Source organism: Phaseolus vulgaris, chromosome 7 (assembly GCF_000499845.2).
Source record: "Phaseolus vulgaris cultivar G19833 chromosome 7, P. vulgaris v2.0, whole genome shotgun sequence".
Classification (NCBI taxonomy): domain Eukaryota; kingdom Viridiplantae; phylum Streptophyta; class Magnoliopsida; order Fabales; family Fabaceae; genus Phaseolus; species Phaseolus vulgaris.
Genome location: NC_023753.2, coordinates 17,862,575 through 17,867,675, shown reverse-complemented (window position 1 = coordinate 17,867,675; position 5,101 = coordinate 17,862,575). Strand labels below are relative to the sequence as shown.

At 35.1% G+C, this 5,101-nt stretch overlaps 1 pseudogene; it reads left to right on the top strand.

Annotated features, from left to right (window-relative positions):
• Positions 1–520: 520 nt before the first annotated feature.
• LOC137829762 (putative disease resistance RPP13-like protein 1) lies at positions 521–4,491 on the top strand (annotated as a pseudogene).
• The last annotated feature ends 610 nt before the right edge of the window (positions 4,492–5,101 follow it).

Here is a 5,101-nt window from a genome sequence, read left to right as displayed (position 1 = left end):
CTACCTCTCACTTTGCTAAATGCAAGTGATTGTGCATGTATAATTTTACAAGAAGAGATCTATCATATGGAATTTGTTTCATTAATATTTTAATCATACACTTTATATATAGCATAGCTTTCTTATCTATAAACCAAATACAAAATTTCTATCATGAGATTCAAATATGAACAGTATTTTCATTTTAAAAGCAAGATTTTATATCTAAATGATAAGAAAATTATTATTTTTATTTAAATAATATATTAAAATTAAAAGTACTAAAAAAAACTCCTAAAATTTATATATGTGATCGATGTTTAGTTGTATATTTTGTTTCACAAGTTGAAGTTAAGAGTTAGATAAATTCAACAGTTAGATTTATTCATTAAATACGTCTGTCATATCAGAAAATTCAACAATTACTGCTTGATTTGGGGCATCAACCATTTTTAGAAGCAGATTTTCTACACTATGGATTTATACACACAAGTCCAACTCATCAAAACCGTTGAATAAAAGTCAATCGGCTAATGTTTGAACCATCCACTACTAATCCAACTATCACTCTTTCTTATTCGTGGCTAGATCAGGGAATTCATGAAGTTTGAACCGTTCACTACTAATTAATCCAACTATCACTCTTTCTTATTCGTGGCTATCAGGGAACTAAACTGAGTATATTCTAGTTTTCAAGAAGACTCAAAGAAAAGATGTTCCACCATCTTAAAGTCAAGTCATCCAACGTAGAACACCGTACTACTCATCTCATCAATAATTGTTACGAACTGAACTTCAAATTACTGATTTCCATTCACCCTATCCCTCACCAATTTCTACCATGGCAGCAGAACTTGTTGGCGGTGCTCTTCTTTCGGCTTTCCTTCAGTTTGCATTCGATAGGCTGGCTTCTCCTCAGGTTGTAGACTTCTTTCGGAGAAGAAAACTTGATGAGCAACTGCTCGGCAATTTGAACATCATGCTGCACTCCATCAATGCTGTCGCTGATGATGCTGAACTAAGGCAGTTCACAGATCCACACGTCAAAGCATGGCTTCTTGCTGTCAAAGAGGCTGTCTTTGATGCAGAGGATCTTTTGGGTGAAATAGACTATGAACTCACCAGATGCCAAGTCGAAGCTCAATCCCAACCTCAAACCTTTACTTACAAGGTATCAAATTTCTTCAACTCTACTTTCACTTCATTTAACAAGAAAATTGAATCAGGGATGAAAGAAGTCCTGGAGAAACTAGAATATCTTGCAAAGCAAATGGGTGCTCTTGGTTTGAAAAAGGGTACTTATTCTGGTGATGGATCAGGTAGTAAAGTGCCATCATCATCTTTGGTGGTTGAAAGTGTTATTTATGGGAGAGATGCTGACAAAGATATAATCATTAATTGGTTCACATCCTAACCAGCCATCAATACTTTCCATTGTGGGCATGGGTGGGTTGGGTAAGACTACACTCGCCCAGCATGTGTACAATGACCCAAAGATTGAAGATGCAAAATTTGATATCAAAGCTTGGGTGTGTGTTTTAGATAATTTTCATGTTTTGACCTTGACAAAAACTATTCTTGAGGCAATCACTGATAGAAATGATGATAGTGAAAACCTAGAAATGGTTCACAAAAAACTGAAAGAAAAATTGTCAGGAAAGAAATTTCTTCTTGTATTAGACGATGTTTGGAACCAAAGACAAGACGAATGGGAAGTTGTGCGAACTCCTCTTACCTATGGCGCTACTGGAAGTAGAATTCTTGTGACAACACGTGATGAGAAAGTTGCTTCTAACATGCAGTATAAAGTGCATCACCTAAAGCAATTGCAAGAGGATGAATGCTGGAAAGTTTTTACAAAACACGCATCAAAAGATGATAATCTTGAATTGAACGATGAGCAAAAGGAGATTGTTAGAAAGATAGTTGAGAAGTTCAAAGGATTACCTTTAGCTTTGAAAACAATTGGATGTCTTTTATGCTCAAAGTCATCCATTTTGGATTGGAAAAGCATATTGGAAAGCGACATATGGAACTTACCAAAGGAAGAGAGTGAAATTATTCCTGCGCTACTTCTGAGCTATCACTACATTCCTTCTCATCTTAAACGATGTTTTGCTTATTGTGCCTTATTCCCCAAAGATTATGAGTTTGTGAAGGAGAAGTTAATTTTGTTGTGGATGACCCAAAATTTTCTAGGGTGTCCTCAGCAAGTTAGACATCCAGAAGAAGTTGGTGAACAATACTTCAATGATCTTTTGTCAAGGTCTTTCTTTCAACAATGAATCACCAAAAGGGGTTTTGTCATGCATGAACTTCTGAATGATCTGGCAAAATATGTTTGTGGAGACATCTGTTTCAGGTTGAAATTTGATAAAGGAAAATGTATACCAAAAACAACCCATCATTTTTCATTTGCATTAGATGATGTCAAATGTTTTGATGGTTTTGGGAGTTTAACTGATGCAAAAAGACTTCGTTCATTTATTTCAATTACAGAAATTGGGAGAACTTGCATTGGTTGTTATCCTTGGGAGTTCAAGATTTCAATACATGATGTGTTCTCCAAGTTTAAGTTTTTACGTGTTATATCTTTCTATTCTTGTTTGGACCTTGTAGAGGTCCCAGATTCTATAGGTAATCTTAAACATCTCCAATCGTTAGACCTTTTGAAAACTGGGATACAAAAGCTACCCGATTCAACATGTTTGCTCTATAACTTGCTAATACTAAAGTTGAACTTTTGTGGATATCGGAAGGAGCTGCCATTAAATTTGCATAAACTCACCAAATTGCGTTGCCTGGAATTTAAAAATACAAAAGTGACAAAGTTGCCAATGGATTTGGGAGAATTAAAGAATCTTCGAGTACTGAGTACCTTTTTTGTCCTAAAAATAGCGAATTCAGTAATAAACAGCTAGAGGACTCAATCTTTATGGAGACCTATCAATTAAGGAGCTGCAGAATATTATGAATTCATGGGAAGCCTTAGCAGTGGATTTGAAAAATAAAACACACCTTGTGAGGTTAAAGTTAAAATGGAATAAAAACCACATCCCTAATGATCCAAGGAAAGAAAAGGAACTACTTGGGATTCTCCAGCCCTCCAAACACTTGGAGCGTTTGTCAGTGAGGAACTACAGAGGTACAAAACTCCCAAGTTGGATATTTGATAATTCGTTATCAAATTTGGTGTTCTTACGGTTGGAGGACTGTAAATATTGTCTATGTTTGCCTCCCCTTGGGCTTTTGTCATCTTTGAAGACCCTCAAAATTAGACAGCTTGATGGAATAGTGAGCATTGGTGCTGAATTTTATGGGACCAACTCTTCATTTACGTCCTTAGAAAGGTTGGAATTCTTCAACATGAAGGAATGGGAAGAATGGGAATGTGAAACTACTTCTTTTCCACGTCTTCAACATCTTTCTGCGGATCAATGTCCCAAGCTGAAAGGTTTGTCAGAGCAACTTCTTCATTTAAAGAAATTATTTATTTGTCACTGTGATAAGCTCATCATTAGCGGCATGGACACATCGTCGCTTGAACTCTTGGAAATTGTTTCATGCCCACTTGTGAATGTTCCCATGACCCATTAGAATTTCCTTGAACAATTGACGAGATGCAAGCTGCAATTCTCTTACAATCTTTCGGCTAGATTTCTTTCCAAAGATCCGTTTAATTCATCTGAGAAGGTGTCAAAATCTGAGAAGAATTTCACAGGAGCACACTCATAATCATCTCATGGAATTAGCAATTGATGATTGCCCTCAATTTGAATCATTTCCCGGTGAAGGATTAACTTGGGAATGTTCATTGCTCAAACAGAGTTGTCAGAATCCAGAAGGCGAACACTGGGGGGAAAGATTGATCACTTTCAGAAACTGAGTGTTGGGTAATAAGATGAAGCACAAGTTCAGAAATAAATGTGGAGAAAATCCCATTTGTCTTCCTCTTCTACTGGTGCTAATTAATTTTCCACAATATCTCTGTAACTTTCAATTACAATTTTCTTAAGTTGCAAATATTTCACTCTGTAATAGGCATTTACTAAACCTTCAGAAGTAATGGTAACCTGTAATGCATGTGTTTCAACCCTATTTCTTCCATAGGTCTTTCAAAGTCTATTTGTACCATTGCACGATGAAATACGGAGAAAACAAGTAAAAGGGTTTGAAATTGTGACTCCTACATGAGAGAGGGAAATTGAAGCAAAGGGAGTTGTGAAATATAAATACTTTTAAACTTCCTTTCATAGAACTTGAAGCTGTATTTGTCCTCATGCTGTGTTGGGAGTGGCATTGAAGCAGTGCATTGCAAATAGCTTTTTACTTCTGACATTACATTTTCCTCCTCAGATCTTCATTTATTTATAAAATTTGCAGAGGCTGGATTGTGTAGCCTGTCACCTGACATGTAGATTAGGTATGTAAAGCTTGTGTAATTATTGAACTGTAAAAGGTATACGTGTTTGTTATTGGAAGCAACATTAGATATTTTACAATATATTTAAATGTGGCAAATAGAGATTATATTTCACTTTATTCATATTTATCTTCCAATAAATATATATATATATACATATATATATAAACGGTTTTGTCATCTGCTTTAAGAGAAAATTATAATCTGTTTCTGCCAATGTGTCAAGTTATGATTAAGAGAAAAGTTTGAAATTGGATCATGAGATGATGAGTATTGCTAACAGCTTTTACTTTTTGCTTTTCCACATTTCCATTTGTTCATAAAATTAGCAGAGGAGAGATTTCAGTAAGTAACCTCATTAGTTCAGCGAACTGATATTGATTAGTTCAGCGAACTAGTTCTGTACTAAAAATTGAAATGAACTGTTAGAGACTTCTAAACTTCATTTTTCTAACTAAACTGTTTTGATGAACCTCTTCGTGGGTCTATTTGCTTCTAAATTTGCTTTAAAAGGAACAAAACAGAACGCACTTTTCTCTGCAATGCACGCCACTGTTTCAATTAATTATGTTACTTTCAGTTTTGGAAACTAACAATCAAAGTAAGAAAATTGAAAAATTATAGAAAGACAAATGGACTAAATATTATGCAACATGTACCAAATACTATGTCAGGCATTGATAGTCCAGCATGCTATAA